Source organism: Gymnoscopelus braueri (assembly GCF_963280865.1).
Source record: "Gymnoscopelus braueri genome assembly, chromosome: 5".
In the NCBI taxonomy this organism is placed as follows: Eukaryota; Metazoa; Chordata; class Actinopteri; order Myctophiformes; family Myctophidae; genus Gymnoscopelus; species Gymnoscopelus braueri.
Genome location: NC_137606.1, coordinates 44,046,071 through 44,059,871, shown reverse-complemented (window position 1 = coordinate 44,059,871; position 13,801 = coordinate 44,046,071). Strand labels below are relative to the sequence as shown.

Below are 13,801 nucleotides of genomic sequence, written 5' to 3'. Positions count from 1 at the left end.
CACTGTCAAATCTAATTGGGGACGCCAGTTTTTTATGTCCAAATGGACATACAGTATTGACTAGGCCTGTCACAATCCTTACATAATCGTCTAATCGCAATTATTTGAGATAATCGCAATTATTTTTGCCTAATCGTCATAATAGTCTACATTTTCAAATAAAAAAAAAGCAGAAATAGCAGATCTACAAGCTTGTAGATCTGCTATTTCTGCTTTTTTTAAGCTATTCAGCTATTTCAGCTTTTTTTACATGTATAAAATGTAAATACATATTAAATATGTTAATAACAATTGTACATTCTGCCCTGTGATTTTTGATTACGAAACCTAAAAGGCATCTATTTTATTCACATGTTCCAATGTTCAATGCCAAACACACAATTAAATCGTTAATCGCAATTACTTTAGTGACAATTAATCGTCGACTTAAATTTGTAATCGTGACAGCCCTAATGTTGACCCCAATCAACTGGTTTGATGTCCACATTTAATGTGTCCACAAATGTGACCTGTCAACCACACAGCTGCTCTATCACATACATTAGTAAGGATATTGATTAGGGTGGCAGACAGTGGCTCAGGACGTAGAGCAGCCATCTTGGAATGGGAAGGTTTATTAGCTTAACCTTTAACTCTTTTATTTTGTCTGTTACTGTATAGTTGTCTTTGGTAACCAAACTACAGTACTTGTCTTAACCCCAGCATCCGTTTTCTGGGGGAAACGTTAGCAGAAAATAGCAGATCTACAAGCTCTGCTTGCTACAAGATCTGCCATTTTCTGATGAAAAACAGAATCAGTCGCTAGTATAAAGCCCTGAGGTACTCCGGTCAACAAAGTATAGGGTTTAAGTGGTTAACCATGACCGGTAGGCTATTATTCTTTCTCTGTAAGGGATGTGTTAAGTAAATGTGTTGTTTTGTCAGTGTAGTGTGTGTTTTGTTTAATATGTATTGTGTTATTTGTTTGTTGATGTATTGTGTGATGACAAAAGGAATTACCGCCAAGGACTAATAAATAATCTATCTATCTATTGAGGCTGATCCCTTCATCCCAGACAATAACTCACCTTCAACTGAACCCTGCATACACACACAACACACTGGCAGCATCCTAGCATTGAGCCTGGCACATGCATGCATGCATGCGCGCACACACACACACACACACACACACACACACACACACACACACACACACACACACACACACACACACACACACACACACACACACACACACACACACACACACACACACACACACACACACACACACACACACACACACACACACACACACACACACACACACACACACACACACACACACACAGCACCCACCCACGCACGCACAGGAGGTCTCATATTTCAGACACGGCTGTGACAGTTTTCAGCAGAAACCTGTTATCAAACAGAACCCACCACACACACACACACACACACACTCACACACAGGAGATGAGTAATGTGTTCAGACTGTCAGGGATTTTCCTGCTTTTTCTACCTTTATTTCTACAACAGCAACACAGCCCTGTCTGATCCAACCACTCTGTTAGCGAGAGAGAGACACAGAGACACAGAGAGAGAGAGAGAGAGAGAGAGAGAGAAGGAGATGCGATGTACACTTAAAATTGGAAGTGTTGATTTAACTTTGAGTAAAATGTGTTGACCAGGACTTGATTAAATACATCAACAAACAAATATATAATTATAGTGTAATCATGACTGCAGTGAGTAAATGCTACTGCACTGCTGAGCAAGAAGACCATGCACACGCACACTCTCTTTATGTTGTGTGGAGCCTGCGGTCGATGTTAAACCTGGTGGAGGCACATCCCAATTAACCACATCAGACAGACATGTGACTCCACGTCAGTCAGTCACACACAGCCAGACACAGATGACTATTATAACCACTGCCACACACACACACACACACTCTTACAAGACAGATGGGCACCTACAGACTCAGAGGACACAAGTATGCACCTGTGAATGCAGAGCCACACACACACACACACACACACACACACACACACACACACAATACGTTCAGTATATACAGATGGCTGACAAATTACAGTAACAACCTGAATAAATGAGTTGAGAAACCTAACAAATGCATGTTTTGTGACACAATTGACACAATTAAACAATTTAACATCCTATCACACAAGTGACATCTACATTTCGTCCAATCCACAAGTTTCCTACAGTAGGTCGTTGTGGGCATCCCTTCCTGTCGATTTGATCAGGTATCAGGGATCAAATGGACAGGAAGTGATGCCCACAATTCCCTAGGAAACTTGTGGATAGAGACATCAGTAAATGGTAGGGCTGGGCAATTAATCAAAGATATATCAAAACCTGTATTTAGAACCAATAGCCGACTTGCAACCGAATAATCGACACGTTGTGAGCTTGAAGATCTGCTATTTTCAAGAATCGTTCATTAATCGTAGAATCAATCAAGAAAAAAGTTTGAAATAATCGTGATATTGATTTGAAGTCATATCACCCTAGCCTCGCGTAGCCAGACTATATCACTGCGTGGATATGAGTCTGGTGTTTCTATGAGGACGTTTTTTTTCCTAAGGGGCGGGATCAAAACAATGACTCTGGACGCAATTGGTTAGACCCACAACCAACTACCAATTACAGTCTCCCATATTTGAATACTGGGCCCTGATTGGTCACCCCAGACTTCGGGAGCAGGAAATGGATTCACAACCAGACCCAAAATCGCAGAGGGCAATTGTTTTTTTTGCACTGGCAGATTTGGCTAATATCACCCAGCCCTAGTAAATAGGTTTGGAAATTGTAGTCAAAAGCACACATTCAATGACGTGATGCTTGTGCATTAGTTTGATATCATGCAAGAAAAAACAGAAGAACAACTCTTTATCGGGTGAGAATGTCCATGAAGGACGTGATGTGTCAGCAAGAACAGTCTGTCAACAACTACACACTGTAGAGAGGGATGTTACAGCAGGGTTGCAGGGTAGAAACCTCTCATTACAAAGATAAATGCACATTTCATAGTTAAGTCAAGAAACCATAGCAACTGGTCTACAGAGTTGTGGAAAAAAGTGATATGGTCAGATGAGTCATCCCTTCACCGTATCCTCCACAAGTGGGCGAGTGCATGTGTAGTAATAACCTGTACATTGGAACCATAGGATACCAGGAAAACAATGAACCTACTGTAACAAAAAATAACACGCTATCTGAAAAAAGATATATATACATTTTGGTCTAGAAAAACAAGTTCTACTATAAGTAACAGAAACATGAGAACAAATAACAAAGTTCTTTGGTATGTCTGCATTGTCGTCATATCTGGGTCAGTCGCTAGCATCAGTCAAGGAAGGGTACGGGGAGAGGGAAGTGCCTGGGGGTGAGGTGACGTCTGAAGAGGTTATGGTGTGAGTCTGCAGTTCTAACTGCAATGGGGAGTTTACTCCACAGTTTTGAGAGAGTCTGGGACATGCCGGGTGTTTTAGGGAGGGTTCAGACAGTTTCCCTATAATGGTACAAGGCCTGCATGCTAGACCCCTACAGTGGCTCTGTTATGCTGTAGGGGGGGCATTTTCCTGTCACCTTTTGGGTCCAACTTGCGGCTCAGAGTTCACTGAATGGTTTGATGAGTATGAAAATTATGTGAATCGTATGCTATGGCCTCTCTTGGACCTCTACGGGAGATTTAGGATCTTAGTTAGTGCTCTCCATCATCAAAAAGACCAAATGAGGGAATATTTGTTGAATAGAATAGTGTTCCATCTCTCCAGTAGAGTTCAAGATTGTACAGAGACTTGCACCGTCTATACCAAAGTGACTTGTACAATCTATGCCAACGTTTTTACCTTTATCTTACTAGGCTAGACTAATTAAGAACAGATTGACTGTTATTTACTATTGTTGCAAAACACAAGGCCTTTTAAGGGAGATAAGAGGGTAAATATGGGCTAGAGAGAGAGAGACACACACACACACAATGTGATTTATTTGCAGGAAAGCTGGAATTTGCAGCATGAATTTAGTATTTGGAAAGGGCCCGCCTTATTCTTTGTGACTACTATTAGTCATTTAACATGACTAATAGTCATTAAAATTGTTCACATTATTTTCAAGATTTTATTTTTAAAATAGCAGATCTACAAGCTCACAACGGGTCGCATTGCGTTGTGAGCTTGTAGATCTGCCATTTTCAAATAGCTGATGTATAGTGTTTAAAGCGGTTAAACTGATTGGGGTGCTGCATGAACTCATTTTGCTGGGGAACCCCATCAAGGACCCCTGGGGGGTCCCGGACCCCACTTTGAGAACCACTGCTAAAAAGGAGATGCTCCATGTCACCATTCAACCACAGCTAACCACGCCCCCCCCCCCCCATAAGGAGTGAGCTGAACCAGTGGATAGAATGAGCTCAGACTCTCTCTTTTCCCTGGGTTTCACCCAGGTGGGCGTGGTTTTAGGGCTTAGTTTCTGTGAGGTTGAGGTTAGGGTTAAGTTTATGCATATAACCACGCCCACCTGGGCGAAACACCAGAGAAAGACGGAGTCCCAGAATGAGCTGATCATGCCATCCACTGTCTCCAATGAGAGTTCCTCCACACAGAGTGGAACGGGGTTGGCCGTGCGAGACCTCTACTACTGTACTGACTGACTGACTGCAGTACAGCTGTCATGCTGTTCATGATGAGAGCTGGAATTACACCACAGGCGAGCATGCACACACACATGCAAGCAAGTGCACGCACACACACAGAGGGTGATTACAGGGTGTCAGGGAATCACAAATCGTCAGGGCTGTCATGACGATCCATGCGTTTCACCGCCCGAATTGATCATTTTCCCTTTCACTGCACCTCTCTCTCTCACCATCTCTCTCTCTCTCATACACTCACCATCTCTGTTTAGTCTCTCTCTCTCCTGTGTAGTATATTTGTCTCTCTCCCTCTTACACCCAATCTGGATCTGACCTACACAACTGTATTTCAGTGAAAAGCTAATAAAATATAAATAAGAAAAGAGAACAAGAACTAGAAATCCAGGATGGAATATAAATATAAATATATGAGCACAACCTTTCAGTTAAATTATTCTGCAGGGGAGCAGACTGTCCTCCTCTCTCTTTTTAATTGAAAGGAAAAATGGGGGGGTGGGGGTGGGAGGGATTCTAGCAGAAGGATCTCTGATGTGTGTGTATCGTACACAATAAAACCCTTAGTATTAATGGACCTGGAAGGAAGGGGGTCTCTTCACTTATAGTTCACTTGCAATAAGATGTAGATGTGATAAAAGCATAATAAAATAAAAACATAATGCATGCAGCATCTACTGTGTGTGTGTGTGTGTGTGTGTGTGTGTGTGTGTGTGTGTGTGTGTGTGTGTGTGTGTGTGTGTGTGTGTGTGTGTGTGTGTGTGTGTGTGTGTGTGTGTGTGTGTATTATTGCATGTGCCCCTGCCTAATGAGTGCATCTGTCATGCGATCATTTCCAAAGACAAGATAGACAGCCAAGCAGTTTCACAGTCACTTGCACGCATGTGCGCACGTACACACACACACACACACACACACACACACACACACACACACACACACACACACACCTCCATTAGATGAGTAAGTCGATTGGATTTCATTTCTCCTCTTCTACCGGACATGTTCCCAATCACTACACACCAAGAACCAATCATATATCCATCTAGCACTCCATCCCTCCACCTCTCCTCTCTCCATCTCTGAGGAGCCAGAACAAAATTGCACTCTTATGTACCTTTATAAGATGTAACAACCTTGAACCCTCCACCATGTGTCTGTCTGTCTGTCTGTCTGTCTGTCTGTTGCATCAACTCAAGACCACAACAGATGATACACACACACACACACACACACACACACACACACACACACGGTTCTCCACAGAGGATGTTTTTAATTGTTGACTCTTCCAGGAAACGCCATGTCAGCCTCTGCAGCCACAGTTCCCGGAACCAACACATCAATACATACATACATTAACTTTCTCTCTGCTGACACTGACACACACACACACACACACACACACCTAGGCGGTGCACCGTCTAGAAGTGTGTTCATCTGTCTGTAGCCAATCTCACAAACCACTGGACCAATCAGGGCATGCTGCCATTAGGACAAGGAAGGAAGTAAACCCCTGAATAGTGTTCACATATTCAGAACTGTGTGTGTGTGTGTGTGTGTGTGCAGTCCGCCGTCCCTCCATATTTGGGCAAGACCGACGTCATCAACATGATACAGATCTAGCGTGCAGATCGGCTATGTTAGTGCGCGACACACTGGTACAAAACTAGTATAAATCAACATGACTCCAGCCCCAATCCCTAAACCTGACCTCTAAATCAGTGGTTCTCAAACTTGTTCGTGTCAAGGATGTGTTTGGCCGCGGACCCCCATCTGAAAATGTTTTGTGCCAGGGACCTCCAGAAGCGAAGATTTGTGTTAAAAATGTTCGCTTTTCAAAAATAGCAGATCTACAAGCTCATAGCGCGGCTCGAAGTGACACGCTATGAGCTTGTATATCTGCAATTTTTTAATAGCCAAAGTATAAAATAATGGTTAAAGTGGATTGTGATGCTGTATTAACTAATTTAGCTGGGGACCCCCTGGTAGCCCCCCCCCAAGGAGTGAGAACCACTGCTCTAAATGCATAATCCTAACCCCAACCTAAACCTTTTACTAATTGTAAGCCTTGTAAACTGTAATACCAGTACACACACACACACGCGTGCGCATGCACACACGCACCATCACTCCATGATGATTAGCTGTGCATCCAGACCCAGCAGGGGGGAGCCGTTCCAAAAGAGGGCTCACTGTCCCTGGGCACTGGATACGCACAGACCCCCTGCTGCTGGAGGCTCCTTCACCGCTTCTCACACACACACACACACACACACACACACACACACACACACACACACACACACACACACACACACACACACACACACACACACACACACACACACACACACACACACACACACACACACACACACACACACACACACACACACACACACACACCAGACGAGGGGAAAAAGAAAGAAAGAAAGAAATCCACTGTGTTATGTATAGAGGAGGGATAGTGAGTATATCGGTAGAAGGATGCTGAAGTTGGAACTGCCAGGACGGAGGCCTAGAGCAGTGGTTCTTAACCAGTGGTCCTTGAGGGGGTTCCAGGTGGTCCCCAGCTAAATGATGGAGAGTTGGTAACCAAATGGACCCGTATAGATCTATAACTCTTGAGAGCGTAAAATGAAACCAAATGGACCGGGTTTCATTTAACGCTCTCAAGACTTAAATTGCTGTTAAACAACTGCATTACTTAATTAAATCATTTATATTTTTATCCAATGTTACCAACATCAATACAGCATGGAATTGTGGACAAAATTGTATCCAAACAATAACAAAATATTCCGTGGCTCAAATGCCCAATAAATAATGGACCTTGATATGAAAAGGGTTGAAAAGCACTGGCCTAGAGGAAGACCAGAGAGGAGACGTATGGATGTAGTGAAAGAGGACATGAAGTTATAGTTGGTGTGAGAGAAGAGGAGGCAGAAGACCCCTGAAGGGAACAGCTGAGAGGAAAAGAAGAAGAAACCCCAGCATCCATATTGTGGGGAAGGCTTTGTAGCCAACGTCTGGACAACCTCTCAACAGCTGGGAGCCAGGCCGGTGGCGTCAGCGAACCTTTAACAACAACAAGGGGCTAAACAAAGCCGTTTGAAGTTGTCCCACCACCATCCACTTCTGATAAGACAACAGATCAGGAAAGGGGGGGAGAAAGCCAGGCCAACCAAATGGCCACACACACACACACACACACACAACTCCCCCCCCCTCTCTCCCTCTCACACTCTTTCTCCCTCTTTTTGAGCGCATCAATCATGAATCATGTTTTCACCACAAAGAAGACATTACACGTGACCTCATGGAGAGACATGCGGACAATAATGGACAATAATGTGAAAATGTAGTACTATGCTGTATTTCCAGATGCTTGGTGTGTAGAAGTGACCTGGGCATGAACCAAGGGGCCCATGGCTGACCTCGGTCATAAAATCCACGGAAGGGTCTGCTTCCCCCCCCCTGTGACTCAGAGTCAGCAATCCCACATCAGATAAAGAATTAGCATAGTAAGGACATTGGACCACATGAAAGGGTTTTAGGGTATATAGATCCCACACGAACAACACTCTTTGCTCAAAGCCGCCAAGGGATGAACCACCCCCTGGCTCTCCCATCACCAACCAACCAGCCTTCCTAGGGCTCTTCAACACGGAACCACCAAGGAGGAGGTCGAGGTCCAGGCCACTGCAACCCGCAGCCGCGGCAAGAGCAGAGACTGATCAGAAGGCCTCCGCTCCACTCATCTCCATCGCACACGCACCCGAGCCGTGAAATGCGCCCTTCTCCAAGAGGACATCACCGCGGTCAACTCGGCGACCCGGCCTCCGCCACCGTCGACGCCAACTCAGTATTGCCTTTGCACTGAGATTCCCGAACTCTGAGACCACTCGCTAGAACCAGTGCCAAGTTGGGCTTTAAAGCGCGCCTGTGTACCTTTCTCCCGAAATCCAGAGTCTCCGGACTCAGGCCCCTATCCAGGGTCTAAAGGTGTGTTGAACCATTTTGATTTGTGCATTAATCTTAAGGCGACGTTACTGTGTTTACAAGAGAATATCTGTTATAGTTGAGCATAGCTCAGAAGGTTTTACAATAATGCATCCCCAATGCGATTCCTTCTTTTACTCTCTGTGACTTTTTCTCTCTCCTGTTTTCTTATCTCCCCACATTAACTCCATACACAACATAAGTTTCTGTTTCCCAAGCGTTGCTTTATAAATACTTGTAACGGTGAAGTCTGAATAAACCCGCTTTATTATAACGTGAAAAGAAGTCTTTTGGTGTCATTTGTCCAACCAGTTAAAATGTATCTCTCTCTGATTAAACAGACATTTATATAAACCTGTCCAAGAACTCACGTTACATTACAGTGACGTAAGATTCAATAATAATAATATATATATATATACCTATATGTATGTATTATTATATTGTAATTGATTCATAAATTATATTTATATGGTTTATGAGCTAATTACGTCCTGTGTTCATATGCTGCGATCTCATCCAGTGTCATGATCATTACAGGTGGTGCCCCGTTATACGAGGCAGGTTTTTGTCTTTAAGCAGAGAGAAAATACTAGACTGTGTTGACAAATGATACCAAACATCTACGTTTGAAAACAAACGTGGGGAGCAGTAAGAGAAAAAACCAACAGAACGCGCACCGCGCTTGGATAGGATGTATGTCAGCAAAATTACCGTGCCCTCTTTTTAACTAAACCCTGAGTCCCACTGCAGGCAGTGTGTGCGTCAGGCAATAGAAAAAAAATAGAGTGTTATTTCCCCCCGGAGATAATAAAAGAAAAAGTATTCTTTTAATGTGAGTCCAGCACTCAAAAGGTTGAAAAATATTCTTTTTAAACTAGCTACTTAGAAAGAGCCTTTCCCTTTTAAATTCTGACAAAGTTTTTACCAATGGCCAATTTATGAATAAACACCGACACTCGATGGTAATTAACTCGAGCCGGTAATTATAATAAGAAGAGAAAGCGAGATTAGTTAACACAAATCTAGGCTAAACCAAGGTAAAATTACGTCAAAACTGGACTGAGATTTATTAACTTTTGTAAGCTTGTTATAATCTCTAGTATCCTCTTAGACCGTTTATTAAATCGTCTAGGAGACGAGGATCTCCAAAAGTGAACCGCTACTGTAATGCTTCAGCTCACTTAGAATCCTAAAAAGCTAACAGATCAGATAAAGAAAAAGAAAAATACTCGTACTTTTATTTTTCAAACTGGTCCGTAATTTAACTGGTTTCGTGACGATTGCTGAGTGAAAGACTGGGATCGTGTTTGGCCACAGATAGACTAAGAAGCAAAAGACAGCGACAGAGCTGTGTGTTTTTTTTTCTCTCTGGTCAGAATGCACAGAGCTCATTCACAAATTCTCCAGCAAACGCCATTTTGAATTACGTAAGCAGACCCCGCCCGTTGGCAACGTGACAGCACGTACCACGGACACTAGCAGCTTAGGACTCCTCCTCCACCAACTCTGAGCTCCACAGAGCCAGGGAATTGAGGGAAAGTGGGCTTCCTTTGTGCGGGTACTTCTTGGAGTAACGCTCCAAGTATCACTCACGCTGCACTGTCAATCAAGCGACAGACACCCTTATGAGTTAATAACTATAAGTAAGCCGTTGTTAATTTTGGTATCCTCTGAGACAGTTTAATACAGTCTCATGAGAAGGGGAAATTCGAGTGAATCACTATTATAGCGCTTAATAGTCACTTAGAATCCCAGTAAAAGGCTTACAGATCAGACGAAGAGAAAGAGAATAGCCAAAGTCGTATCTTTCTTCTCTTAAAACTGATCCGTGATTTAACTTGTGCCAAGATTGCTGTCTGAAGGAAATTCGTGTTTCTAACACAAACAGCCACGGGCCCGTACAGCCTGCTGACTGACCCTCTCGTGACAATTCAGTTGGCGCCATTTTGGATTGCGTAAACACACCCCTCCCCCGTTGATAACGTCACAGCACGGGCAGAGGCTTTGTGGAGCTAAGAACTCCACCCCCACTACAGCCGAGCTCCAGTGAGACATTCACTTGAGATAAAGATCTGTTGTGGTGACGTTGTGTGAAGACAGACTGGTATCCAGTGTTATATTTAGAGGTTGTAGCTATGAACGGTGCGTTCGAATCGGCGAGAGTTTGACTGTGAGTTGACAAACAAAACCGGAGTGACAAAAGTTTCATCTGGGTCATTTGATTGACAAATCACAGACAGAGCCTGGTTGATCCAAACCCAACGGACCATATTAATTTTCTGAGTTAAAGTTTGAGCTCGTTTTAAAGTAAAGGGTTAATAAGTTAACTGCTTAATTCGGAAAGTTAATCTTAGTTCAGAATTGGAAACAGATTATTAATTTTTGTTCCTTTGTAAGAAGAAACACAATAAGTCTGAAGATTGCAGAGTATTTTCGGCTATAATTCCCGGAAATTTTTCAATGTTCCGGTTTCTAAAGATACTCTGCAGATTGTTCACGTTTATTCTGAAATTTCTATAAATGGATAAAATTATTTTTTAAAAAAAAAAATTAAAAAAAAAATTGGTTTTTTTTTTTTTTAGAATTTGGATTAAACAATTTTTTTTTTGGATTAATTTTTAGAGATTGAATTTAGTTAAAGTTTAAAAAAAAAAAAACTTTTTCTCACTTCTCTCTGATTAGTTTTTCCAGATTTTAGAGAAAGGTTTTGTTTCCTCTCTTCTAATCTCGGTTATTTTGGGGAAAACCCAAAGGAACCCAAAGACTTTTCTCTCAATCAAAGATACTTTACTATTCGAACCGAATAAACGTTTATTTAAAAAAATAAAATAAACTAAACTAAGGAACCTGGGATTAATAATCCCTCTTAAATTTGTAGGTCTCAAACAAAGCTAAACACCTCAAAATAATTATCAGGGAAACCTTGTCTCATCTTCACACGGCCTACTAAGTACAATTCCACTGTTACTTCACCAGTATTGCTGCATGTACCACTCCTTCTAGTTTTGTCCAAAGTAATAGCTAACACTAGCTGAACATATTTGGACCAAATACCGAACCCTAGTAGTCGCTCCTTTCGCCCTGTCCATTAAGATGGCCTCTGTGAAACAGGTCGATGAGCTACAGGACAAGGTAAAGGATTTGGAAAGTAAAGCTGCTTTGCTGACAACAGCTGAGCAGGAAATAGTACAGCTAAAAAACCAAATTGCCACGATGGAATTAGCCGTAAAACAAACTCCACCTTCCCCCAGCGCAGGGCCTGGACAATCAGGTCCCGCTGACGCGAGGATAATTCAGCTAGAAACAGAGGCGCTCGACCTTCAAGACCGCCTCTCTGAAGGACAATTAGTGAAAACTAGACTAACCCAAGCACTCCTGGATGTTCAAACTGATAACACTGACTTTCAAAGTCAAATTAGCGACCTGCGGAATGACGTAAACGTCGCCCAGGGTACGGTAACTGTCAGAGAACGCCTCATGGGGTCCTTAAGGGCGGAAATACATGGTTTTACACAGGAAAGGCAGGCATGGCATAAATACATCTCAGAAACGGACACTCTAATTGCAAAATTGAGACATGATCTGGAAGTCTCCACACACCAGGTCACTAGCCTAAAAATTGAAAGCCAAATTGCCAGCCATGACTTGACTAGACTAGCACATAGGGACACTGTTCTCCCGCCAGGGAGAGAAGTACTTCCCCCGTCAGGCGGAGCCCCGGCTTCCCTACCGGGGATCCACCCTATGTACACTAGCCCAGGTCACGCTCTGCTAAATGGTAGTCAAACCTTTCCAAATACGGGGAGCCACCCTCCACCCTCTGTAACACCAACTGTCCAAAGGTATGAGGCGCCTCTCCCCTCCGGGCAAGCCGGCCTGAGCCTGCCGGGGCAAACCCAGCCAGTGCCACACGGTACAGGTACTCCCCCAAGGTCAGGAAACGGAACGGTGTCACCACGCGCTAACCCAGCCGGTCAACACCTAACCACTGACGATCTGAAAAAACTTGCTAAATTTATCCCACGCTTTAACCCCACAACAGATGGGGACGTGGATACCTACACCTATTTGGAGGACATTGACTACCATTTAGAAGAATATGCCCCTGTCACGTCTGAAACCAAATTAAGACTCATTACGCTAACCTCCAACCGAGAGGTCAGCAGTTTTGTTAGACGGCAGACAGAACAAACCCGCCAAGACTGGCAGGCTATACGTGCGGCAATTATCGAGGAATTTGCCGACCACCAAAGCAAGAGTGGTATTACCGCCGCCATAGGAGTTCGCCACTCAAAGGACGAACCTATTAACGTATACTATGCAAAACTGCGTAGAGCGTACTTTGGCGATCAAAATCTACCCAATATGGAAGAAAACGAATACTTTAAAGCCTTGTTCTTAAGTAATTTGCATCCTTCCATTAAAAAGCAAATTCCCCTTGGGGTCGAACCGAGACATACGCAAGCTAACAAGCTCCGCAACCTGGCCCGAGAAGCGTTCGATAGAGATCGCACTAAACCCCAAGACCATACGGTATGCCCAATAGAAAGCCTTGAACTTGAGGGGGGGCACCCTCGCACAGACAGGTCCAACAACGGACCGGGTGACTACCCCTCACATCAAGAGCAAAACGATTGGGAACAATATGAAAGGCAAGACGACCGTGGTCAGTATAGGAGAAGCGACCGCCAGTCTCCCTCCTGGAGCCAACCTCGCTCCCCCTCATACGACCGCGATCGTCCCTCCTCCCAAGATCGTAGTCCAGACCGCGGTCGCTCGCTCTCACGGTATAACTCTGGGACAAGACCTGAATTCCCTGAGTTGGTACAACAGCTCCCAGCTGAAGTCCCCAGAGAATCACGATGGCAAAGCCCTGGCCGTGACGACAAGAATTTGAGAGAACCTAATCACTTTGTTCCAACGTATGCTTCATATGACACCACTTCACAATAGTTCGTGTTTCATCTAAAACATCAGGGGGGTCCGGTATATTTTTAACTTTTTGCGCATAGGTTTCTCAAACTTTGTGTCAAATGTTGAAAAATGGTTTGCATTATCATTCATAAAACGTGACCAACCTAAGGGGGGGCACGACGATACATACGTCAGGGTTACCACGCCAGACGTGGT

General features: G+C 43.7%; 2 protein-coding genes across 2 annotated transcripts in view; one reads left to right on the top strand and one right to left on the bottom strand.

Moving 5' to 3' along the window:
- aamdc (adipogenesis associated, Mth938 domain containing) overlaps nucleotides 1-13,801 on the top strand; it is a 282,823-nt gene that overhangs the window by 152,965 nt on the left and 116,057 nt on the right. The window lies entirely within an intron of this gene.
- pak1 (p21 protein (Cdc42/Rac)-activated kinase 1) overlaps nucleotides 1-13,801 on the bottom strand; it is an 80,559-nt gene that overhangs the window by 37,220 nt on the left and 29,538 nt on the right. The window lies entirely within an intron of this gene.